The sequence below is a fragment of the Xiphophorus maculatus genome, chromosome 9 (genome assembly GCF_002775205.1).
Source record: "Xiphophorus maculatus strain JP 163 A chromosome 9, X_maculatus-5.0-male, whole genome shotgun sequence".
Taxonomy (NCBI): Eukaryota; Metazoa; Chordata; class Actinopteri; order Cyprinodontiformes; family Poeciliidae; genus Xiphophorus; species Xiphophorus maculatus.
The window spans coordinates 23761867-23774669 of NC_036451.1; positions in this window are offsets into that span (position 1 = coordinate 23761867).

Consider the following 12803-nt stretch of genomic DNA (forward strand, 5'->3'; position numbering starts at 1 on the left):
ACAATCTTTAGACCATTTGCAGTAGATGAATATCCACCCATCCATTATCTACGCCCAGGTGTCCTAGCAGGTCGTAGGTGTGCTGGTGTCTATCTCCAGCAGTCATTGGGTGAGAGGTGGGGTAGGCCCTGCCCAGGTCAACACTCACAGGACAAACTACCATGCATCCAATAGATGAATATTTCCAAAGAAATTTACTGACCTTGTTCTTTATAAAATGACATAGATTTCAGAGTAATGGGATTTTATCCAGAGAGGCATCCAACATGACCCATCATTCATCCAACATGACCCATCATTCATCCAACATGACCCATCATTCATCCAACATGACCCATCATTCATCCAACATGACCTATCATTCATCCAACATGACCCATCATCCAACATGACCCATCATTCATCCAACATGACCTATCATTCATCCAACATGACCCATCATCCAACATGACCCATCATTCATCCAACATGACCCATCATCCAACATGACCCATCATTCATCCAACATGACCCATCATCCAACATGACCCCTCATACGGTGGACGTTGAAATGCGACCTGCTGATATCGATTTAAACAAATCCTGATTTCCTTTGACAGAGACTGAATCCAACAGAAACATACAGATTTACGAAACCACTGCCATTTATGGATCAAAGCATACATTAAAGGGGATGTATTATGCAAATATCACATTTTGAATGTTCTTCCATTTGGGTTTCTTCTGCTTCTAAAAACAACCCAAGTGCTTAAAAAAACACCCGGGTGTCTTTTTGTTTTTTTTGGCAATACATTCATGTTTTTTGGCGTATTGAAAATGAGCCATATCAAAAACCTCCGGAATGTAACGTCACAAATCAACAGGCACTACCCCTCACTTACCAACCCCAGGGAAGCCCAGTCGTTACCTAGCAACCCACACTGAGCTCCAGGACCTTTCGTCAGCTGGTTTGTATGTGCTGCACAATGGCTGCTGGAAAAGACTAGTGTTTTGTTGTTAACTTTCAGAAACCACTTGCCGGATTCTTGTTGGTTGTGCAGGAGGCAGTACTTCTGCTTTTCAAAGATGTAGGGGTCGCATAATTGTGCATCTGTTTGCAGCCATTTTCACGTGCGAGGGTAAATGACAGGAGGCGTGGGTAGCAGAAGCTTATTTGAATTTAAAGTGACAAGATGCCCTAAAACAGATAATTCTGAATGAAGCTCAAAATAGGCAGAACTGAGCAGGACTGAGCATTATGCAAGAATGATTTTATGCAAAGTGGAATGAATATGTTTTGTGTAGCCCACAGTCCTAACCTAACCTGTCCAAGGAAGGGTAACAAGTCGCTTGAACAGGGGCCTGTTACATTTTAATAATCTTTACTAACTTCCATAACCTTATTTTTATTGAACTCAACATTTACATCAAAGTAAATGCTTTTATTGAGGTCCAGAAATAATTAATAAATTGAAAAAAAATAAATTAAAATTAAATTTTCCAGTATTTGACCAACCTATCAATTGGAGCTAATCAAGAAAAAATTGGTTGTTTTCAATGGCTTCTATCTAACACATTATTACTCTGCAGTCAGCTAGCATCATTTGCTTTCTTAAATCATACATAACTTTAAAAAACACACAACAAAAACTAGTACATCATGCCACAAGAAGAGGCCACAACAGCCACAGGGAAAAGCAATCCACTCCCAGGTTTGATTTACTTTTCAACAAACTTGCTGTGATTTGCCACATTTCCGCTACAGGGAAACGAGCCACGACTGATAGTGGTTCACTTATTTGTTTCACAGAAACTCACTACAAAAAATACAAACTGACCCTTTTCAGCTGCAGTTGGTAACTTCTATCATTATTATTATTTTTACATATTTGTTAAAACTATCGCCATGTCGTGACAGTAGGACACAGATAATCTGAGAAAAGGTCAAGCTTCTCCACTTGCTCCAAAAAACAAAGAATCAGAGCCAGGAGGAGCATCTCAGCGCTGTCAATCGACCTGCTAAATTTGCTAATGGCAGAGAAACAACTTAACATGGCAGGAAAACCGTTTATCCCCGGTCATCGGTGGTTATGCTAACTAGTATTAAAAAAGAGGAGCTACTACAGCCATGGACAGAGAGAAAGCGAGGGAGGGGCAGCGCAAAAACCTGCCTACTGGCTCTGATTGGTTGTTTCTAGTTAGCACTGAGAAAGCAGAAGACCTTGATGCTTTTCACAGATTATACTGTCATACTAAAGTGTCACAACATAGTGACAGTTCCAACAAATATGTATTACATACTGCGGTTTTAATAAGCTCTATCTCTATGTTGCTTTTAAGCGCAGATGCTAGCTGTGGTGTCCTTTTCCGCTAAATTTGCAAAGCATCCTTTAAACTAAAAGGATACATTGATGTACAACAGGATATATACAATGCAAGGAACCATAGTCAAATATATAAATCCTTAATTCCATAAAAATATCATAAGTCGGTCAGCTCTTTCATGCGCTGCAGTGATTACTCCTATAGTGGTGACATGCCCCTGCATGTCTGTCTCCGCTCCTTGTCCAAGCCCATCTACACACACATATATACAAAACCCATGCATCAAAGTCCGGCTCTCGTTACTACAGGAAGGATAAACACAGGGAACACTGCAGATGTAGGCGCTCACGTGGAGGCTCGCCAGTGGATTTCCTGCAGCACGTTGGTTGCCTCACTCCTCTCGGGCCGAACTAAAAGCGGGACATTTCTATAAGCTTCACAGCTGATATCCTTCACACATGCAGGGGAAAGCATTTGAGCAGAGCTGGCCGGCTTTATTAGCAGGATACCCATAACTCCCACAGCTCTCTGAAAGCCCCTCCGCATTATTCCAGGGCAACGACAGGTTAATGGAAGCCAGGTGGGGCCTCCGCGCATTTCCTGCAACCAGGAGCCCCCGTGACTGACAGCAAACTGTGGCGGTAAATTGGGAGCGCAGCTACCCAAAATCAGTCAGGATGGAAACATGGCCGTTTTTTGAGAAATAGCTGCTTTTCTTGGCCGCGTCGGACAAGAGTGAGCTTTTCCATCCGCCGCAGACGTGTGGATATGTGGACTAATGTGGGCCTGACCTTCCTCTTCGGAGGACTCAGTTCAAATGTGTCCAACTCTGGATTAGACAGACTGCTATTCAAATTTAAAGCTTGTTTTTTTTCTTTAAAGCTCACAAAGTACAAATTAGTAGAATCTGCAGAATCTGGATCCTTGACTACGTTCCTGGATTTACTTTGAACTTAAATACTTTATAGAAATAAATCTTTTTATTTTATTTTTTCTTAAGTTACCTTAGTGTATGTCCGAACAACTTTTGTGATCTAATTACAGGGTTTGTTCTGTTTTCAATAAACATACGAACAGACTTCCTGGTGTCACACATGTTGGAACTTTAGCAGCAGGATCAATTTTCAAAGTGCTTGACAAAGATAGTGAAGCAGTGTGTAATTATGAGAAGGGTTAAGATTTATGTGTGTTTAAGTAGACTATTTTTCATCTGACTTCCATGTTAGCAGCAGATATTAACAGTCCCACTGTGGTGCAAAATGTTCCTTCGTGGAGGAACTTCATTATCGTGTTCCTCCATGAAGTTATCCTGATTAAAACTGAGGGATGTGTATCTCTTGCTGCTTTCCCACTGACTATATAACGGCACAATTTGACATTTTGGAATATGTTGCTTAATTGAAACATGGCCATTTTGAAAAAAACAATGTTTTTGATAAAAAGGTTTGCCGCTAGGAGGAGGTGTTTTTTTTTGCCGTTTTGAAATTGGTTTATTTTTCAAAACTGAAACGTAAACGCTTATTTTTGCATTACATAAGTCACATGATCAACAACCGGTTGTTGCTACTGGCACAAACCACAAAGAAGAAGACAACAGGAAGTAGTAGGAGGATCATGGCATGTTTTTTAATGACTTATCACACGAGCACACTTATTTACATGCGATTTTAATTGCATTCCTGTTTCTTTGTGCATATTTCTAATGGAAATGGAGCTATTCTGCCAGATTAGCTGTTACTCCTCTCTAGTTCCTCCAATGGGAAAAACCTTTAGGTTTTGCTTCATGATGTCAGTGGTGCGGAAGCATTCAAGATGGAAATTACGTTCTGGGTCTTGCAGGTGTTTAGACATGATCCTACCCAGTGGACTGATACAAGCAGAAGGCTCAACCCACGAAACGCCACACAGAAATACGGATGTTCCACTAAACAACAGAATAATTCTCTAAATTAGTATTTAGCTTACATAGCATCAGTTTACATAGCACTATATCCCACTAACATGAACGCTTTCAGTTTGAGTTGTTTGAAGTAGTTATAACTGGCTAAAACAGAAAGCGTCTTGACTAGTTCTAGTGAAGGTTTGACTGAACAAGAGAATAATTGTCTGCATTAGAATTAGCTTATATAGCATTACTTTCAACTAACACAAACAGTTTGAGTTGTTTGAAATACCTAAAACTGAATGTATCTTGACTAGTTCTTCACTAGTCTGTGGAATTCATTCACATGAACAACCTCCTTATGATACGACATCTTGCTACCTGAGGATGCTAACTTCACGAAACTTCACAGCCTACCTGAGCATCGCTGCTGCTCATGTCCGTCTGTAACAAATTCATCTCCCGATGGCCGCTCCCTGCAGGATAAAGCACCACGTAACAAAGCTCAGATTCTCTCACGCTGGTTTCACTGGTTCGCTGTACTCCAGTGACATGACAGCCACCAGATCTTAATCCAACAGAGAACCTTTAGATCTGGTGAAACAGGGAGGTTGCGTAATCGATGTGCAGCCAAGAAATAAAGCCAGCACACAAATAAAGGAGCACTTTTAAAGATCTGTTTCTTTCCAAATATTTAGATTGAGTTAGGGCTAACGTAGCAGAAAATCTCTGCTTTGCGAAATGTATGCGTTAGTGCAGCCAGAGAGCCCAAGGTCACCCACTCGCTCTATTTAAAGAGCATTTGCACTTTGGCATTTGTGAGTGTGTTTTGTGTACATGAACATAAAATGCACTTGCGGCTCAACTGAGAGCTGAGCGATGCTTTCGAGCGCAAGTTGTGAAAAGAGGGCAAGGAACAGACAGACACACTGGGACAGAGCTAAGTAAATCTCCTGGGTCAGACCCACACTGTCGGACTGATTGGGTGACTGGCATTGAAGGAGAAGGTGAATTAGAGGGGATTTGAAATAAAAATAACATTAATCAGCAATCAAATTGGTTTAAATTGGTGCAGCTAAAGTGTGAAAACCGATCATGAGCTTATAAATTTTGAACATCCACACAAATAGGAAGCATGAGGAGAGCAAAACTGAAATGATTTCACTTCAACTTCTCCGGGAGATAGATTAATTACTGAAGTATCAAGTCCAACCCAGTTTTCGACTCCACTCAGCCCTGATTTTAGAGGTTTCAGCTAAAAAAAGAAAAAAAGAAATCCGAGGCTTCCTTCCAAACCAGTGCTGACCAAGAGCTCCATTCCCAGGAAGGGTGGAGAGGCACCAGTGGCCCTGGGGCATTGCTCATCACTGCTGATTACCATTGAGATAATTCATGCAGTTCACAAAAAAAAGAAACGACTGACTTCACAAGTGGAACTTTCATTCGGTTCTGCTGCATATTAAACTGCAAGGTCGGTTTTATATTTACGCCGTTTTATCGCCGTAACCAAATAATCCTGTACACATGAGAAAAATTAAGGGATAAGAACATGGTTGGGGTTCAGAGATGTCTGCACATAAATGGGATTTCAGATTGTGTGTGTGTGTGTGTGTGTGTCCACTTACTGCCACCGCTCCCTCTCGCCTGATCTGCCCAGGGGGTGGTCCCCCCCTCTGCTCTCTTGTGCTGGTGAAATCACATCTAAGTGCTTGTAATTTCTCATGCTTCATCAGTACTGTAATTTCAAAGGGCTCCCTCTGAAGACCCTCCTTGCAGCGGCGACCTGAGGTTGTCAAATGAAAACATCGTTTATCCAGTGGCCTCGAAGCCTCAGGAAATGGTTTGCCGGCTATTCAGCAGCAGCAGCCTTGAAAAAGGGAGCTGCGGTGAGGGTTTCTGAAACATGAAACAAAAGGTGGTCTGGCCCTTCAATCTACAGTATCAGGTTTGGGAGATTTCAGAAGAATGCACAGATCCATTTGGAAAAATCTCGTATGAAACCACTTGTATGTTGGCCAAAGTGAGGTTTTCCCTCAGTGAAAATATTTACTTTGAAAAAAAGAAAAGAAAAGAAGAAGTCCCGACTATTTATTTCAGCGCAGTTCATTCCTCTGCTGTGTCCTAAACCAATGCGTTTTTTAAAATTTATTTATTGTTTATTTTTTTGCAGTTCCTGGTCCTCTGAGACGCTTACAGCTTAGCCACCGAGTGGCTCGGTTCCAGCGTTCGATTGGTTCGGGTTCAAATTCGACGAGGTGATATTCAAAACCTCTTTGGAATTAGCTACACGTTGCGCCAAACCTTAATAAACTACATGAAATACATGTCGGTTAATCAAAATTCTTTATTATTAATAAAAAAAAAACAATAGTTTTAAAAATGTTATTCTTACTAAACCTTAATTTAACCACATAAAAACCCATTGAGATTAAGACCTCTTTCACAAGACCTCTTTCTAATAATGCCAAGAAAGGCATTATTAGCACACGCCATAAAAGGCAAACAAGTAAACAAAGATAACAAAAATAGACATTAGAAATATACAAAACGTGAACAATTTCACAATAAAGGGCAGCAGCTGCAACCAGTATGGCTTGCAAAAGCATAAAACTGCAGCTCTGACACATTTATTATTCGTGGAAAGTGAAAAATTAGTCAGACCCATTAAGTCCCCTTCACCACAGACACGATGAGGCCAAAATATCCCAATTCAGGTAGAATGCGAACTTGTTCCCTTGGCAGATTATTTCACTCATAACATTTTCCCCGTAAGTGAAATAATCTGCCAATGTAATTAGTACTTTTCAGTCAATATTAGGAAATCTTTCATTTAAAACACCTATTTGTTGCCGGAAAGTAATCTTTGTATTATGTCACGCGTACTAAGATATTTGCACTAGAAAATCGATCAAAATTTCTCGGTAAGAGTTTGTGTTTTTTGCAGCGCGGCAAGGATCTCCCTGTGGGATCTTCTCCGTCTTGTTGTGCAGGTGTTACATATCAGCGGTGGAGAGATAATAACTACGGTATCTTAGAGAAAGCAGAGTGAAAGTTAATGGTTTGGAGGGTCTTTAGAGGTCTTCTAAAGGTAAAAAGGAACGTCATGACATTAAATAGTTCTGCCCTAAAAGGCCGAGTCACTGGCAGAGCAGCGGACCAAGCAGGACGTAGGTGTTGTGAATGCACTCAAAGACCTTCAAAACACCGCGATAAGACTTGTTACCGAGGTGGGACTCCCTCTGCTGTGGATTAACTCGCCACACACACCAGAAATGTGACTCCAGGCGGCTCACATGTAATTGTTTGAGATAAAGACATCCGTCCCAGGAATGAAAGGGCTTGTTTACCACCACTTCAAAATGGAAACGTTTCCTAAACTGCAGCTCGTGCACTCAGACTCACCGGTTCGTAAACACGCGCACCGTGACTCGGCCTTCGCCGAAATGGCCGACCAACGCTCGTCATTTGGGCCAATCGCGGAGCAGTTGGGCACAGAGCCGCGGCCCAACAGGAAGCAACTCGCATAAACACAGGGTCCAAACGCAGTAAACAGAACCGCCGGAACACTAAACCAGGGCAGATTAAAGAGGAGCTGGAGGTTTGTGGAAGAGGTGTCCCGAAAACCGAGCATACAGAAGCAGTGAGTGATTGGAGATGATGCTAATCTCTGTCCGTACAGCGAAAGTCAACAAATCAAGGTGAGCGGAGACAGATCGACAATGGCGGAGAACATGTGAGATCCGCTTGAGCGTTTCAGCAATTTATGGCAATGTATTTATAAGTTGTTTGGTCATTCTTTAGTGTTTAAAGCGCTTTTCTTTTACATCCTTTAAATTGTCGGGTCTTTTCTTCGTTTTTTAACTGAACAAGGTAGTTTCGACTTCTTCAAACAAAAAATTGTTGAAGGTTTTAACCTACGCTTTCTTAAATAGGCCTAATACAACAGTGCTTTGGAAAAGTTTTCAAGCCTCATAAATAGGTTTCACCCACAAAACTTCAGTATCATTCATGTGAAAAACAAATTAGCACACCTTATGACAAGCCGTGTTTTTCAATATCAAAAAATTAAAGAAAAATTAACAATCAGACTGAGTAATATACTTTTTAAAGTAGGCGAAGTGCAGTTCCCGATGCCGAATAAATTAGGACACCCCATAATTTTCTTTCCACTGAAATTGCTACAGTCACACATCGGTGTATAAATATGAGATCAGCGATTCTACACTGTATGTAAAATGCTCTATAAGTGGAGAATGTTCCAAACTACTGCCTGTATTCAATGTCTGGTTGTACAAGGAAGTTCACCCTGAAAGCAGACGACAAGATGCTGAAAGATGTCTCCAAAAATCCTAAAGCGCCATCATTGGTCCAACAGCATGCCCTTGGGAGTAGTCATCCAAAAAAGTTGTAGATTCAACTCAAATTATTGATGTGTCGTTGGGCAAGGCACTTAACCCCAACCTGCCTATTGATCTGCTTATTACTGTATCACTATTACAGTGTGAATGTACGCTTGCGTAAGGATTGAAACCGTTTGTAAAGGTATCTTAGCTAAAGCAGATCTGGGTCCCGTATCATGCTGATTACCCACCATACACCACGAAATTCACCAAACGCTGGAAGTCTTGGGTTGAGTCTGAGCTCACCTCAATCTCATTGAGATGCTGTGACTTAACATGGAGCTTGAAAGGAAGCCCTCAAACGTTTCACAGCGGAAAGTAACTAGCAGGGTAAACACATTTTGTGTGCTGCTTTAAACAAGGCTAATGTGTGTTTGAGTGCAATTGAATTTCCTTCTCCTCCAGGTTATGATAGTTGCAATCAACAGTTTTCCCTCTAACAGATTAGCTTGTTTTTCCATAGAATTGTTTTCAGGATGTGCCAGGCTAAGTGATTTAGCATTGTGTTGTTATTTGAAAATCATTGTCATTTAAAAGGAGGTGAACACATACTGAATCCCCTGTGCATTTTCGTTGGCGGGGAGGAGGAGTTTGTAATGCTCAATGCTCAATCTGATAGAAAGGTTAGCGCAATAAAGCCAGCCTTGGTAGCTGAAACTGTTTGTCGCAGAGGATGAAGACAGCAGTCAGAACAACAGTGTAACTCTTCTGTCCAATGTCGGCTCCATTAACCCCTGCTTTTAAGAGTCACCTGATCTCTCTGTGTTTTGTTTAAGCTATTAGAGGCTTTAGATAAGCTTAGCAAAAACATTTTTAATGTTTTTTATTTTTTTACTAATTCACTGTTTATAATCCATCCTCCCGCCAGTTGACAGCTGAGATAGGCTTTAACCTCCCCCCGTCCCCCGCCTCACTATAATACAAAGTGGTTACAGGAAGTGTGACACAGTGAGGACATCTGTGTTCAGAATGCTAACTTATTTTCTCACACACCAAATATTCCTCTCTGTCAAACGCCTGCAGATTTGTGGTCTACGCGGCTCAGGACTCACCTGGAAACCGAATACTTGGAGTGGCTCCAACTGAAGGCAGCTCGACCTACTTTCTGATTAATCCAGCAAATGACTATTTAAGAAATAAAATAAGACGCAACATCTGTCGCAAACGTAGGCAGTAGGCGACTTTAAGTTCCACACCACTTTTCCCAGTACGCATGCGCAATACAGATAGCGACGCAGCTAAAGCAACACGATTCTTTAAAGTTGTGACGCAACATGATGTTCCACAGAATACGGTACATTTTGTGCACGGTAAGGCCAGAAGCAGAGTAGCAGAGTATCTGTGTGCACATAAACAATGCAATAGAAAAAGTTTGTTTGAAATGTGTTTTTTTTTTTTTTTTTTTTGTCAAGTCCTGATGATCGTTGACTTGTTTTCTGTTTAAACAATACTATTGTTTACGGATTCTGTGTCTTTTCCTCTATCTCTTTCATCTGCTTACACACACACTTCTGCCGCTTACATAACCATATCACATAAGACCGGCGACAGTCACACATAAACAAAATGAAACTGATTAGACTAACCTTCAGGGAGGGTACCGAATGAGGAGGAGAATAAAATATATTCACACCACAATCTTTGCCTCACTTGGTTACATCCACAAGGTGAACTGAGTGGACGGTGAATGTCACTTTGTTTGTCTTCCATTTGTATGACTTACATGGCTTGTAACATTTGGTCATTTGTGGGCATTACACTGAGGGGTTTTGGAACTGGTAAACGGACCTGGGCGGTGCACAGAGGGGAGAACGGGTGAACTACAACATTATTTCTTTGCATATTTTTTAATAAGCTCAAAACTGCTGGGACTCAGAAAAAGAGAACACAAGCTGAGACTCCTGGTCATCGGCATTTTCAAAAGGTGATACGAAAGTGGTACATGAAAAGAAATATTTTTCAAGCGTGTGTAGCGGTATGTGTGACATACTAGTGGCAGCACACTTAGATTCCTCCGAGTACGTAGAAAGAATACAAAGTGTGGTAAAATATTATTTTTTCTCATCCATTTTGTCCATCTCAATTTGTGATTGTTTTTTTTTCTTTCCAGATTTTATTTTAAAAGCCTGGCCTATAAGCAAATCGTAGCAAAGTTTTGTATTACTATTTTAGGAATGGAATGAAACCAGAGTCTGGAAAAGTGTGGAATTATGCCAGGAGAAATGTGTGTTAATGAACAAGACAGCTGAAAAATTCTGAACACTGAACAATAACTATGGAAGGGATGATTTACCACCCAAACGTGTGCTATTAAGCACAATGAGAAGTATTATTTTCATTATTCTGCTTGATCGAGAAGAAATGAGTTCCTGATTTCATTCAGCGTAGTATATTTCTGTTTGCGTATGATTTTGTTTTGTCGTGTATCTTCCTGTGGGACCAACCATAAGGCTGCTTTGCTGCTGGCTTCAGGCCAGAACCATAAGAACCACAATACCACAGATGAATTCAAGCCAAGACACACAGAACATTAAAACGTTTGATTTCACGCTAAAGGTAAGTGGGGCAAGTGAACATGAAGTTCTTTCTCATCTATGTCAAAGAGTCCTTGGTACACCTTCAAAGCACCGCTGGGGAAAATAAAAAACCTCAAGTCTTCTTGGAAATGATTGGACTTTCCTTGCACACCTTTCTCTTTGACGTTTGTCCAATTCCTCTTTATAAAGCTGACGAGCTCGGCCAAAAAACGTACCGATGCAAAACCGTGCTCAGATCTCTGGAGGTCCTTCATTAGGCTCCGGTTCGGGATGTAGTTGGGACACCCCCCGTATCAGTTCTGTTTCAAATGGCTGCTTCTGTGTTTTATTTGCTTTTTTTAGAGGGGGTTGAGGGGGTGGTGGTGGTGGTGGGGGGAGGGGTTGGGTTCGCAAACCTTTTATAGAAAGTGCTGCCTCAGGTAAAAAACAAAGTTTTCAAAGTATGACTGTGACAGTTCAGCAAGATTTCAGGATTTCATCCATCCGTCATCCGACAAATTCATACTTGCTCCAATTTAGAGAGACGGGTTAACCTAACAGAGCTGTGTTTGGACTGTGGGGCTCAGAGTATGCAAACTCTGCAGAATAATCCCAGATTGAACCTCATTTGAAGTTGTACCAACAGTTCTCAGGTTTGTAAGCTTCTCTCCTTTTTCCTCCAAGTGCAAGAATGGTCTTTGTGGAATTGTACGCCAGCTTTTCTGTTGCTTTTGGAGTCATGGCTTCTTCCTCTCTGAGCGGCTTTTCAGGGAGCTTCGCTATAAATACTGACATTCTCTTAGCTGCTTCACAACGTCTCCAGATTTTGTTCTGGCGTAGATTTGCACGTATGGGATCAAAACGCCTCTGAGTACGGCTGGACGTGTTTACATTTGCATGTAATAGTTTGAACTCATAAATGTGGCACCTTGAGGAATCTAGAAGTGTTATCACAAAATTATTCACACCAGCTGATTCATTCAGAGTTTTTAATGATATCGCAAAAGGAAGAAGCATTGCCCTAAAATACTGTACATTGACCGTTGTGCCTCATTTAAATTCAATAAGCTTGCAAAGTCACAACATCATCATCTGGGCTTTCCCAGATGGGTTGAAGGCATAGTTATGTTGGAATGTACAGTTCAAAGTTTGAAAAAAAAATTCTTAAAAATCTATTAATTATTTTAACAATTAGCTAACAGAAATGTTGCGACCCTAACTGACCTAAAACAGAAAAAGTTTATTCTGATTTAATGTCATAAAGACAAACCAAAACAAAAACATATGGGGTTATATACTTGCCATTACACCACTCCTTTGTTGTTTATAGATAACTGAAGAATTATGGCTCTCTGATGCAAAAAAAAAAAAAATAAAATTAAGTTTTAGCTTAGAAATTAAGATTTTAACATGTGATGAATTGCTACTCAGTGATAAAACCAATAATAATGCTACAATAGTTTCAATTTGCAATGTTTCAAAGACATTTTACTTAAAACTGTACTCAAGTGAGAGTAGCAGTACTTCCACATGTCTTTACTCAAGTAAAAGTAAAAAGTAGCCATCCAAGAAATTACTCAAGCAAGACTAAAAAAAGTATAGTAAAGTCTACTCAAGTACTGAGCAACTGATGAAATTATCAATTCTTTAATATTTAAAAATAACATCATCAGACGGACCAAGACATAAAGTTAAGTGGAA